This window comes from Giraffa tippelskirchi, chromosome 1 (assembly GCF_054371585.1).
Source record: "Giraffa tippelskirchi isolate mGirTip1 chromosome 1, T2T-mGirTip1v1.2.pri, whole genome shotgun sequence".
Classification (NCBI taxonomy): Eukaryota; Metazoa; Chordata; class Mammalia; order Artiodactyla; family Giraffidae; genus Giraffa; species Giraffa tippelskirchi.
In genome coordinates, this window is record NC_137275.1 from 39,874,679 (window position 1) to 39,889,809 (window position 15,131).

The 15,131-nt window shown below is 38.1% G+C and overlaps 1 pseudogene; it reads right to left on the reverse strand.

The window, feature by feature from the left end:
- Nucleotides 1-8,850: 8,850 nt before the first annotated feature.
- On the reverse strand, nt 8,851-10,522 carry LOC145538697 (small ribosomal subunit protein uS10 pseudogene; annotated as a pseudogene).
- Nucleotides 10,523-15,131: the final 4,609 nt, after the last annotated feature.

The following is a 15,131-nucleotide window of genomic DNA, read 5'->3' on the forward strand; positions in this document are numbered from 1 at the left end:
AGAGTCCTTAAAAATCTAGGAATAAAATTACCATATGACCTAGCAATCCCACTCCTAGGCATATACCCTGAGGAAACCAAAACTGAAAAAGACACATGTATCCCATTGTTCACTGCAGCCCTATTTACAATAGGTAGAACATGGAAGCAACCTAGATGTCCATCGACAGATGAATGGATATAAAAGTTGTGGTTCATATACACAATGGAATATTAGCCATAGAAGGAACACATTTGCGTCAGTTCTAATGAGGTGGATGAACCTAGAACTATTATACAGGGTGAATTGAGTCAGAAAGAGAAAGATAAGTATTGTATTCTAATGCATATATATGGAATCTAGAAAAATGGTACTGATGAATTTATTTACAGGGCAACAATGGAGAAACAGACATAGAAAATAGACTTATGGACATGGAGAGACAGGGTGAGATGTATGGAAAAAGTAACATGTAAACTTACATTACCGTATGTAAAATAGATAGCCAACAAGAATTTGCTGTATGGCTCAGGAAACTCAAACAGGGGTCTGTATCAACCTAGAGGGGTAGGATGGGGAGGGAGATGGGAGGGAGGTTCAAAAGGGATGGGATATATGTTTACCGTGGCTGATTCATTTTGAAGTTTGACAGAAAACAGCAAAATTCTGTTAAGTAATTATCCTTCAATAAAAATAAATAAATTAAAAAAAAATACACTGGAGTGGGTTGACATGCCCTTATCCAGGAGATCTCCTCAACTCAGGGATGGAACCCAGGTATTCCATATTGCAGGTGGATTCTTTACCATCTGAGCAACAAGGGAAGCCCAAAAATACTTGAGTGGTTAGCCTATTCTTTCTCCAAGGGAACTTTCCAACCCAGGAATCAAATTGGGGTCTCCTACATTGCACGCTGATTCTTTACCAGCCGAGTTACCTGGGAAGCCATATATTTTTATGTATGCTATTAAAAAATAGAAAAGACAAGTGTGTTAAATACTTAATAGTATTGTTAAATATGGCAGACTCATTCAGATGATGAAATCTAAGCAAAGACTAAAGGAAATGAGTGACTTCTCTATGTGGATATTTTGTGATTGATCATTCCAACCAAAAAGAAGAGGCTAGTCCAAATGTTCTGAGGCAGGAATACTCCTGGAATATTTGAGGAAAAGCAGGGAAGCTAATGTGACTGGTGAAGGGTGAGCAAAACAAAAGCATAAAGGCAAGAAGTGATAAAGATAAGTGGGAGCTGGATCCTATGGAATGTCATTGGCTATCAAAAGGACTTGACTCATATGCTAAGTAAAATGAGAATCTTCTGTAGTGTTTGAAACTGAATAACTTGATCTGATTTATGTTCTAACAGGATAATTCTTGCTGCAAATAAAACAGAAGGTTATTGTGGCTCAGGTATGAATAGTGGTCAGAAGGAGTTTGACTCTAGATATATTTTGGAAATAAGCTCAACAATGATTTCTAACAGACAGGATGCAGAGCTATGAGAAAAAGTGCAGAGTCAAAGAACATTTCAAACAATCTGGCCTGAGTAACTGAAAAGGTGTATTTGTCCTTAAATGAAGTAAAGAAACTTTGGGGAAGCCAGGAGTTCAGTTTTGGACATACTGATTCATGGTGTCTTGTAGATTCCAAGTGGAGATATTAAGTAGGTAGTTAGATGTATGAGACTAGAATTTAGAAAAAGTGGTCAAGGATTGAATATACAAATTTGGCAGTCATTAGAATGCAAATAGTTCTTAGCCATGACCCTGGGAGGTGCAATCCTGAAGGGAGAGTTTATAGACAGAGAAGAAAAGAAAGTCAAAGCCTGAGCACTTGATGCCAACATGAAGAGTTCAAGGAGAAACCAGCAAAGACATCTGAGAAGGACTGTCCAATAAAGTAAGAGGAAAATCTAAAGTGCAAGTGTTTTGAAGTCAGATTTAACCTCAGTAAGCTAACTAGAGTGAGTGCTCAGTAATTGTTAAATGGGTAAGTTGTTTTTTATGCATTGGCTATTGATGGCTTGGGGACAGCCTGTTCTCTCACCCAAGCATAGTATTGAGTGACAATATCCATTCTTCTTCTATATATTCCTCCATCACTAAAACACAGAGTTCAGGAAGAAGATCCCTAACAAGCCCTTCACAGTCATCAATTAGGTATAAGGGGGTGATTTATACTAAATTCATAGAGAATAGAAAAGAGAAGAGAGGAGATGGTGAAACGTTCTGTCAAATGGTGATATTTATTGTCAGCTCTGTTAAATTTTTCTGGGTGAAAAGTTGACATCATTGCTCAAAATGATGTTTGGAGATTATAAGTAGATTTAAATTATTTCTTAGGTCCTTTCACACTTGTCTCTTAGTAATGAGAACAGAAATTTACTCGTTCAGGCAATATACTATTATAATTGCTTGTGTTTTTTTTTTCTTCTTCTGGTCATATAAATTCTAGTTTTTGCTATGCCCATGAAGAAGAATTCAGGCAGACTGGGTGAACATTTACCATCCTGATGACAAATGGTGTTTTAAGTATAGCATTTCAATTTTGGTGCTGTGTATAGGAATGTAATAAATCAAATACTTTTATGCTGTTCATTTTTGACAAAGCCTATTCAGGAGGGACACAAAAAAACATGTATTTTATGAGAAAAAAAGCCTAGATAAAAATCCCAGTCATATAAGTTACTTCAGTTTAGAGTTTACTACTGCTGTTAATGAGCATCCTCTAATAGATGGTATATTGAGATAGTATTAGACAGGTGACTAGAAGAGAAGGATTTATGAAATAAGCTAAGGAGAGATAAAACTGAGGTTACTTGGAGACATATAAGTCAGAGAAAATGAGGAGTAGATAGAAACAGCATTACAAAATGCATCAAGGTCAAGCAACTCATACTGTGAATTGAGTGAATCAAGCCAGCTGACCTGTAACTGTCAGAGTATTCTGGAGATTACTGCAGTGATAGGTCAAAACAAACCATTCAAAATATATCTTGTATTTGTCTTATAAAATAATAAATTATATGCAAATATGTGTGTGTGGGAGAGTGATGTGTGTGTTTTTCTATACATACGTATATGATACAATCTAATTAAAATGAATTTCAACTAAGAGGCTAAGAAATTCCAAGTAACTGAAAAGAATAACAACAGTAAAAAGATAGTTATCATTCAAATTAGGACAAAATGTTAATATTCTTTTATATTAACAAGTAATTATGAAGAGTTAGAGAGCTGGGGTCAAATAATTCAAAGATTAGTTTATAATAATCTTCCTAATGGTTGCCACATCTTTCAACTTCCTGCCCCTTCTATCTATCTAATGAATGGATTTCACATAAAATATGGCTTTAATTATGGTATCTCTATTTGCTTTTAGTGCTGTTCAGAATCATTTAATAACTACACACAAAGAAATCACAAATACTTGAGCATGGCATCAGAAGCTGACACCACCTGTCTCCATTCTTCAGATGAATCACTTTTTTTCCTCAATAAGACTCCTTGGAGCTGGTAGATAGCTCAGAGCTGCTTTCCCAGTTACAGCCTCTTGGTTTTCTTATCCCTTAATCTTCCCATGAACAGACTTGGCCTCTACTCCCCACGTTCCACCACTGCTGCCTTATTTCTTCTCATTCCAACTCAAATCCCACCTCCTTCTAATGACTTTCCTAGTCACTGCAACCTATATGTAAACATCTTATCTCCTATAATTGGATATAATTTTTTTTCTAGAAAAGTAATGGTTCACTTATATTTAACAACCGGAAGGCCTAAGTACTGTTAGAACACGAGGAATGGGATAAATAATGCTGAATTTTTTTTTTTTGATACTAAGAAAATTGACCACAGTAGTTATCCCATAGCCAAAAATATTACTATAGCTATTTCAGCCAATCATTTGATTAAAATGTGGATAAAAAACCTATAACTACCTTAAACATATTATTTTAATGTACAGTATAAGATGTACATACATTCACCCATTATTTTTTAATGTAAAGTTCTGCACAATTTTCCGTGCATAAACTATCTCATATGTGAGTCTCAACTTGAATTTCTTCAAAGTGAGCTGGAACTTAAGACAGTTGCTAAGCAATGTGATATAGAATATCTCCAGATTTTTTCATTTTCTCTCACTTTTTTTGTAATTTTCTGCCTATGAATCATTCAGCAGATTTTCTTTCTCTTTCATCTTCATCAAGTCTATCCTAAGCGTTCAAGTTCGTTTTCATATAAGCATCAACACTTCATCATTCACACTCATATATCATCTGAATGAGCACACTTAAAAATATAAGTGTAATGACAATGTTAACTGGAATAAATAGGTTTAGGAATGAACACAAGTGATTCTTGGTAAAGATTCGACTCAAATGGTACAAACACACAGGCTTTCCAGCCAGGACTTTAGTATAACATGGGCATCCATATGCATAATTTACAGAGTTGATTAACCAAAGGTCAGTTAAGATTTTTTTATTATAAAACAAATGATCAACAAACATGAACTGAGCAGCTACAAAGTGAACATTGTGACTGTGTGTCAGCAGTTGTCAGAGAGAAGGGCATGTGGAAGGCAGAGATACAGAAATGAGTGAACGGCACTGGCGTCAAAGACATTACAACTTCTCTGGAACTTTATGAGATCTCAAAATACAGCAACAACAGAAGCAAAACATAGTTGCTGGTCTTGAGGCACATGAAAAATGAACACGTGGTTTGAAACTGAGGACACTATTTCAAGACTTCCTCCTAGTCTCTTCTCAGGACAAACAATTTCACTCTGTTCCATTTCGTTTCCAAATAATTATCCTTGCCAAAGCTGACTCCCAGTCCCATTCCTGCTTCCTGACCTCTTGGGGTCCAACCACTAGTTCTGCAAGGGCAACAGAACTAGTCTAAGTCACCAACTGCTACAGCATTTCTGATCCTTCAAACAGGTTGTACAGACCTGGGGGCAATAATCTTCAGTATTCTCCCAATTCCAAAGTTCCTCACAGGCTGACATGTACAATAAGTGAAATGTACAGGCATGAAACCACATGATCTGTTATCTATTCAAGGATTCGAACAAACTTACTACGACAAGCTACATTTAGATGTTATATGAATACTCATGTTTTATAAGTTAATTTGTACATTTCTTAGGTGGCTCAGCAGTAAAGAATTTGTCTGCAATGCAGGAGATGCAGGAGAGGCTGGTTCAATCCCTGGATTGGGAAGATCCCTTGGAGGAGGGCATGAAAACCCACTCCAGTATTCTTGCCGGGAAAATCCCACGGACAGAGGAGCCTGGTGGGCTAAAGTCCATGGGGTCTCAAAGAGTCAGACACGACTGAAGCAACTGAGCATGCAAGGACATTTCTCAAACTTCTTCCAATCCCTTCCCCCAGGATGGAATTAGCTGCCAGACCATAAATGACTCCCTGTAATTACACTTTATTTCCTTGTGAGTCTGAGTTTCCTCTTTTTCTCATCATAAGATCTGGATGGGGAGAGAACTTCATCACCTGAACAGCTGGGACTTCTGCCTGTTCAGTTCTGCTGCATGGACCCTCTAATCCTCCTGATCCAGCCCAACTGTGTCCAAAGCTCAGTGACCTTTGTGGTCATTTTGTCTAATCTCCTCAAGGTGTCAGAGGCCTGTGATTTGTGAATTCACTGACTTTATTTTATGTTTCTATAACATGATGGTTGAATTTCTGGGTCAACTTAACTGGGCCACAGGGTGCTCAGATATTTAGTCAAACATTATTCTGAGTGGTTCTGAGAGGGTGTTTCTAGAAGAAACATTAAAATCAGCAGATGGAGTAAAGCAGACTGATCTCCATCATATGGATGGGCCACACCTAATTAGTTGAAAGCCTGGCCAACCCTCCCCTGAACATGGAGATTCCTTCCTGCCTGATGATCTTAAAAGTGGCTTTATTCTCACTTTAAGACTTGAACTGAAACATCAGCTTTTTCTGGGTAAAGTTTGCTGGCCTTCGAGATGGAACTACACCATCTGCTGTCTAGCTTGCCAAGTCAACCTGCAGGTCTTGGGACTTGACAGCCTCTGTAATCATGTGAGCTGATTCCTTATAATAAATCTCTCTGTCTCTTTACCCATACACACACACACACACACAAATTCCTATTGCTCTGTTTCTCTGAAGAACTCTGGCAAATACAACTAAAAAGCCTTTTCTGTATTTCTCTTTTCAAAGGCAATATCTTTTTCCTCTTAGTTCCTGCTCTGATTAATTCTGCTGAGCCAATAGGCTACCTGCTCCATTTCCTCTAAGATTTTTAGACCAAAGTCTGAATTACACTGACTGCTTCACTTGGTTTTCTTTTTATCCCTTTTCTGACTTTCCAAATGCCTACCCCAATTTTATGCACTGAAATTCATTAGCAGTTCTCATTTTGCCCAGGTACGTAGTTTAGATTGCTGGATCAATACCCATGCTGTGCTGTGCTAAGTTGCTTCAGTCATGTCTGACTCTTTGTGACCCTATGGACGGTAGTCCATCAGGCTCTTCTGTCCATGGGATTCTCCAGGCAAGAGCACTGGAGTGAGTTGCCGTGCCCTCCTCCTCGGGATCTTCCCAACCTAGGGATCAAACCTGAGCCTCTTACATCTCCTGGGTTGGCAAGTGGGTTCTTTACCACGAGTGCCACCTGGAAAGCCCACTATATCAACACATCCTAGCCCTCATAAGCACCCAAACGTCTACTTATTTTGACTTTAAAGGATTATATATGGCTTATTAGAAAAAGAAATCAAAAGAGATATATACTCCGAGAATATTTTTCTATCCTACAGAAACACACACACATATGAAACTTTTTAATGATTCAACATCAATTAAGCAAGATGTCTAAAGTATTATCCAAGAATATTATAATAAGTAAACCTATTAGTAAAGTCATTTTTGGAATTACTTGAAATGTTTAGAAACTTTTTTTAAAAACTCAGCATTTTATGCAACCACAGATGTGTGAGAAAAGGTAGCATTTATTCTTTAAAAAAAAATGACAATCTGTCTGTAAAAAAATTCCCAAAGTAGCCAGTTGACCACTTTAACATGTAATGTCAGGACATTCTATATTAGAAGGCACACTGTCTGACTCCAATAGTCAAAGCAAATGTGAATCAAAACCTTAGTATCTCACTGAAGTGATGATATGGGCTGCAGCTAATTAAGGTATAGGAGTCACGGTGAACTGGACAGTAATGAGAATCAACACAGGCAAACCTTTGGGAAGTACTGGAGTTTCTAACACAGACAGTTGCCCTTCCCAACCACAATGAAGTAATTTTGCAACTCCATAGATTCTGAGAATCCCAACTATGAACACAAGAAAACAAACTTTAAAGCTTCCACTCCCTTTGAGACTGTAGTTCTGTATCTATCACCTACTTCCATATGGGCCCTGGGTGATTTTTGGTTTCTTGTGTGTGGTCACATCAATGAGAAGATTCACAAGTCACAACCCCTTTGTGGCACATCTAACTGTCTTAGAGGAGGGAGTGAAACATCAAAATGCTCAACTCCTGGTTAGCACTGACTGAATTTGCTGTACCTTCTCTTCTCTTCATGAAGATGATAAGCTTTCCTGAGCCAGTGAGACACGGAGTACCCTGTAGGAAAAAGCAAGGATTATATCATGGGGAAATAAAACAATATTTCCAGTGTGTATAACTAAAAACAGATGAATTTAACATTTCAGAATTAGACATGGAAACACAGCTTCTGAGAAACAGGAATGGTATCTCATAAATGCAGGATTTAGTTGAAATATCCAAGATCCATTTAAGCCCTAATTTCTCATAACGGCAGAATATCTTGCAAGCTCAAATTCTGCATCATTTTCAATATAAGAATCAGGAAATATTCACTGAAAGTATACTACATGCTACAGTCTATATTAAGTATTATGCATTTACAGATATATTAAGTACAATACTAATCTTGGTAATGTTAAGAGCCTACAGTAGAGAGAGAGGCCTGAAAACAAATTTTTATGTACTGCAATATGCTCAAGGTATTCAAGCCATTGTGGGAATGATGAGATTTGAAATATTTACTCAGGTATGTCAATGATCACATCCCAGAGTCTAGAAGGATCAGTAGGAATTCCCTGGGAAACTAAAATCATGGCAAGTATTTCAGGCAGAAAGGATATTGTTTTAATTGTGCACAAGGACATTTAACACTGTCTCCTATTCAGGTAAATACAAATAGTTCAGTGTGGATGGACTGACAGACATGATTTACAAAGATTGACAGACAACACAAGAAAATAGAGGTCAGAATGTGAAGGGCTGTGTATTTCCCAATAAGGAGGCTGGCTTTTTTCTTAGATGTATCATTTGAAGAATGTTAAGCAAAGGAGTCATAATGTAAATCAGATTTATGTTTTATGCTGGCTGTAACACTAGCTGTAATGTGGAGAATGGATAGAAGAGGATTTAGGTAGGAAACACCTGTGCTTGATCAAGCGACACTATGCATTTTGCATTTAGCCACACTTCTTTACCAACAGGTCTTTAATTTTTACCATTGGCCAGGCACTTTGTGTACCTTACCTCATTCAATTACCATAAAAGTTGTATGAGTTAATTTTCATCAACCCATTCCTAGTAAGGAAACTGAAATGTAGAAAGTTAAATGAGATGTTAAGAAAAATGGACAATTTTAACTTTGTATTTTTTTGGTATTCATTTGTATTTTTTTTACTCTCCCACAAGAATCATATAGGAAATATTCATATTTATTAGCTTTTTATAAGTTGAAGTTTATAATTAATCCATCTCTGTAAGACCAAAGATAAAGCTTCTTTTTTAAATAACTATCAATTTATTACAAAGGTTGATTTAGACATCAGCAATGGTGACTTCCACCTGGACTCCTGGCTCAGTACTGATGGAAGGGATCTGCTTGACAACCTCAGAAAGACCCTGCAGATCAATGAGTCACTTGTGGATCCTCATCTGGAATCAATCCCAAGTCTTAGAACCTTCACCACAAGAAGTTTCCCTTGTAGTCATTCTCAGTCTTGGGAGGTATCCGAACAGGTCCTTTCACTTTGAGATTCTTTTCCCTTGTGCCTCTGATCAGGTCAGCATATACCCTCTCCAGGGACTTCATGTGGGGCTGGTGAGAGTGCTCCTAATCCAGTGAATGGCCACCTCTGGCTCTGCTGGAGTCTTGCTGGTATTTTTAAGGGCCAAGTCTGTGGGGCAGCTTCCTGACCTACTTGTTCCTGGGCAGAGCGAAGAGCCATCAGTCTGGAGCAGGAGCAGGCAGCATCCGGCTCCACTTCAGCAGCAACCACATTTTCCTCAAAGAGAGAAAAAGCTTCTTCATTTTACTTGGAATAGTTCAAAAAGAAAATGTTTTTCTCTTGTAGAGTATCTTATCTTTAATAACTTCATAAAGCTAATTAATTAGTGTGTTATGTAGCATATATAGTTAACATACATACATGTCTGCCTATATCTGTGGATATTGTTTCTTTTTTTAAACTATTTATTTTGTATTGGAGTATAGCTCATTCGGAGAAGGCAATGGCACCCCACTCCAATACTCTTGCCTGGAAAACCCCATGGACAGAGGAGCCTGGTGGGCTGCAGTCTATGGGGTCACCCAGAGTCGGACACGACTGATGCGACTTAGCAGCAGCAGCAGCAGCATAGCTCATTAGCAATGTTGTGATAGTCTCAGGTGGACAGCAAAGGGACTCAGTCATACATATATATGTATCCATTCTCCCCCAAACTTTTCTCCCATTCAATCTACCACATATAACATTGAGCAGAGTTCCCCATGTCCTAGAGTAGGACCTTATTGGTTATCCATTTTAAATATAGCTGTGTATACATGAGGATCCCAAACTCCTGAACTATCCCTTCTCCCCATCCTTCCTCCCTGGCAACCATAAGTTTGTTATTTAAGTCTGTGAGACATATATGTATATATAATTTGATAATATAACATTATATATGTATACATAATTCATATACCTATATGTATGTACATATCTGTGAATATTATTTCTACAACGATTACCTCCACCACCACCAGTAAGTACCAGACTAACCTTGTCATATTCCACAGACAAATAAAAATAATAAGGGTGGAAAAGACTTTAAGAGGGGCATTCAGCATCAGCTATTATAATATGAGCATTATAAACCCTTTGACCTTTTGCCATGATTATTTTTCAAAGTAAGCAATATTTTTTTAAAAAACTTTGTATTATTAGAAACAAGTTTTTATTTAAATGTTGTGAATCACATTCCGCATCCTTATTTTGTGAAGCTGTTTTTGTCTTACTAAAATATCTGAATTAGAATGTTCTTATTCTTACCATTTTTAAACTCTTAACGCAAAACAAAATTCTAATACTGCCTTAAAAACTGATTTCTTTAAAAAATTAACATGAAATTGCTAAGCAATGCCTGAATTAACACAAATCAGAGTGCATTACATGGCATTAGCAGCTAATTTATTGAAATCATTACGTCTGCTGTTAGAGTGCGCCATATGCCAACTCCAGAAATAACAAGCATTCAGAATCAGGGTCATTGCCTTTATATTTGCATATGTGGTACATTAATTGATCTCATGTGCATATTAAAATTAAAACTGCATTTTTCTCCAATATTCCCTAAGAAGTTTGGTTAGCATTATGTTATTAAGGCAAATGTTTATTTCTAGATTATTTCTTTTGCCTATGTAAATTAACTTACACAAATCATTATTAGTTGCGTTTCCTTATTTTCCATGGGCTTCCCAGGTGGCTCTGTGGTAAAGAATCCACCTGCCAATGCAAGAGACCTGGGTTTATTCTGTGCTATATTCTGTGATATTGAACTAAATTGATGAGATATGCAATTGTTAAAATGCAAGGCTTTCTGATCTTATACATTTCATTGACAGGAAAGGGGCAGGTATATCGTGATATAACACATCACCCTCTGAAGCAAATTTCAGGGTAACCCATAGAAAACCAATCTATAGTTCCCCATTCCTAAAATGAACTAAAAATTTTTAACTTTAAACATTACACTAGTAAGGCTACTTCAGAATGTATGTGTGTGTTTATGTATCTCTGTGTCTAACTGTTCTGGGGCTGCTTCATATGAAAATACATGAGAAACTAGGGAATATCCTAATCATATAATTGAAAAGGAAATTGATCCACTAACGTGAAGAAAGGTGGCACTAATGGTAAAAAATCCTCCTGACAATGCAAGGGACGTAAGAGATATGGGTTCAATCCCTGGGTCAGGAAGATCCCTTGCAGGAGGAAATGGCAGGAGGAAATTGCTGGGAAAATTCCATGGACAGAGGAGCCTGGCTGTCCCCAGTCCATGAGGTCAAAGAGTTAGACACAACTGAGCATCTGAGCACAACATGAAGGAATGTTTCCCCTAATCATAGGAAATGAAACTTTGAAATAAACCTACATATTGGGGGAAAATCTTCAGGAATTCAAGTTTTGTATTGTTTTGTTTTTAAAGCCAAAGAGAATAGGTAAAACTTTTACTGAGCTTGAACTCAGAGATGAAAATAATTATCAGACATTATGTTACAGAGGAAACAAACAATCTTAAGATTACACACATGGTAGAAGACTGATTCGGAGAGGCAATGGCACCCCGCTCCAGTACTCTTGCCTGGAAAATCCCATGGATGGAGGAGCCTGGTAGGCTACAGTCCATGGGGTCGCTAAGAGTCAAACACGACTGAGCGACTTCACTTTCACTTTTCACTTTCATGCACTGGAGAGGGAAATGGCAACCCACTCCAGTATTCTTGCCTGGAGAATCCCAGGGATGGTGGAGCCTGGTGGGCTGCCATCTATGGGGTCGCACAGAGTCAGACACGACTGAAGCGACTTAGCAGCAGCAGCAGCAGCAGAAGACTGATTGACAGAGAGATAGACAAGTAGGTTTTTTTTTTAATGAAGAAGCAATCTTAATTGTAGGGAGGCAGTTATAGATACTGGAAAGCATACAATCTTCCTGTGTGTCAGGAAACCTGAATTCAAAGAGTTATTCATTTTCCAAGAGCATCAGCTTTATATGAAAGTATGCAGCTGAAAACAGTCTCTAACATTCAAATGTTAATGATATTAAGATTTCTCTTCAGCTTTTGAATTCTGTAAATAAAGCCCACTATATCCAAAACGACAAGTGAAAATCAATGACTGTAGTCTTAGATGATCATGAGTTTTATAAACTTCAAATTGAATACGTTACATCGTAGAGCAAAGAATTGCACTTTCCTTTCTCTCATCTACTCCTTTGTTTCATCCTCCTATTTAACCATTTGTTAATCTAACAGGACAAAGTGTGGTTCACTGATTGGGCCATGTTACTAAAAAGTAATCTTGTTCTTGATGTGTCCCTGGTCTTCTGCTAATTTTCATATGTTAAGATGAAAGTTGAGGCAGGAACCCTTGGATAACATTTGGCTTTTTCTTTCCCCCCCTTTTTTTTTAAGTATAATTAATTTACAATACTGTGCTAGCTTCAAATGTATAGCAAGTTTATTCAGTTATACATACATAGGTCCATTCATTTTGCTGCAAATGACATTATTTCTTCTTTCTTAAATCTGAGTAGTAAGTATATCATTTTATATAATGTGCCACATCTTCTTAATCCATTCACCTGTCAGTAGACATTTAAGTTGCTTCCATGTCTTGGCTATTGTAAATAGTGAACCTATGTACATTGAGATGCACGTATCTTTTTTAATTAGAGTTTTCCACAGACATATGCCCAGGTGTGGAATTGCAAGATCATAAGGCAGCTCCATTTTTAGTTTTTAAAGGACCTCCATACTGTTCTCCATAGAGGCTGTTCAGTTCAGTTCAGTTCAGTTCAATTCAGTCGCTCAGTCAGGTCCGACTCTTTGCAATCCCATGAACCGCAGCACACCAGGCCTCCCTGTCCATCACCAACACCCGGAGTCCACCCAAACCCATGTCCATCAAGTCAGTGATGCCATCCAACCATCTCATCCTCTGTCGTCCCCTTCTCCTCCTGCCCTCAATCTTTCCCAGCATCAGGGTCTTTTCAAATGAGTCAGCTCTTCGCATCAGGTGGCCCAAGTATTGGAGTTTCAGTTTCAACATCAGTCCTTCCAAAGAACACCCAGGACTGATCTCCTTTAGGATGGACTGGTTGGATCTCTTTGCAGTCCAAGGGATTCTCAAGAGTCTTCTCCAACACCACAGTTCAAAAGCATCAATTCTTCAGAGCTCAGCTTTCTTTATAATCCAACTCTCACATCCATACATGACCACTGGAAAAACCATAGCCTTGACTAGACAGACCTTTGTTGACAAAGTAATGTCTCTGCTTTTTAATGTGCTGTCTAGGATGGTCATAACTTCCCTTTCAAGGAGTAAGTGTCTATTAATTTCATGGCTGCAATCACCATCTGCAGTGATTTTGGACCCTAGAAAAATAAAGTCAGCCACTGTTTCCACTGTTTCCCCATCTATCTGCCAAGAAGTGATGGGACCAGATGCCATGATCTTAGTTTTCTGAACGTTGAGCTTTAAGCCAACTTTTTCACTCTCCTCTTTCACTTTTATCAAGAGGCTCTTCAGTTCTTCTTCACTTTCTGCCATAAGGGTGGTGTCATCTGCATGTCTGAGGTTATTGATATTTCTCCCAGCAATCTTGATTCCAGCTTGTGCTTCATCCAGCCCAGCATTTCTCATGATGTACTCTGCATATAAGTTAAATAAGCAGGGTGACAATATACAGCCTTGACGGACTCCTTTTCCTATTTGGAACCAGTCTGTTCTTCCATGTCCAGTTCGAACTGTTGCTTCCTCACCTGCATACAGATTTCTCAAGAGACAGGTCAGACGGTCTGGTATTCCCATCTCTTTCAGAATTTTCCACAGTTTATTGTGATCCACACAGTCAAAGGCTTTGGCATAGTCAATAAAGCAGAAATAGATGTTTTTCTGGAACTCTCTTGCTTTTTCGATGATGCAGCAGATGTTGGCAATTTGGTCTCTGGTTCCTCTGCCTTTTCTAAAACCAGCTTGAACATCTGGAAGTTCACAGTTCACGTATTGTTGAAGCCTGGCTTGGAGAATTTTGAGCATTACTTTACTAGTATGTGAGATGAGTGTAATTGTGCGGTAGTTTGAGCATTCTTTGGCATTGCCTTTCTTTGGGATTGGAATGAAAACTGACATTTTCCAGTCCTGTGGCCACTGGTGAGTTTTCCAGATTTGCTGGCATATTGAGTGCAGCATTTTCACAGCGTCATCTTTCAGGATTTGAAATAGCTCAACTGGAATTCCATCACCACCACTATCTCTGTTCGTGGTGATGCTTTCTAAGGTCCACTTGACTTCACATACCAGGACATCTGGCTCTAGGTGAGTGATTACACCATTGTGATTATCTGAGGCTTGAAGATCTTTTTTGTACAGTTCTTCTGTGTATTCTTGCCACTTCTTCTTAATATCTTCTGCTTCTGTTAGGTACATACCATTTCTGTCCTTTATTGAGCCCATCTTTCATGAAATTTTCCCTTGGTATCTCTAATTTTCTTGAATAGATCTCTTGTCTTTCCCATTCTATTGTTTTCCTCTATTTCTTTGCATTGATCACTGAGGAAGGCTTTCTTATCTATCCTTGCTATTCTTTGGAACTCAGCATTCAAATGAGTGTATCTTTCCTTCTCTCGTTTGCTTTTCACTTCTCTTCTTTTCACAGCTATTTGTAAGACCTCCTCAGATAACCATTTTGGTTTTTGCATTTCTTTTTAATGGGCATGGTCTTGATTCCTGTCTCCTGTACAATGTCATGAACCTCCATCCATAGTTCATCAAGCATTCTGTCTATCAGATCTTGTCCTTTAAATCTATTTCTCACTTCCACTGTATAGTAATAAGGGATTTGATTTAGGTCATACCTGAATGGTCTAGTGGTTTTCCCCACTTTCTTCAATTTAAGTCTGAATTTGACAAGCAGGAGTTCATGAGCTGAGCCACAGTCAGCTTCTCCATCTTTGACCGAAAAGAATATAATCAGTTGGATTTCGGTGTTGACCATCTGGTGATGTCCATATGTAGAGTCTTCTCTTGTGTTGTTGGAAGAGGGTGTTTGCTGTG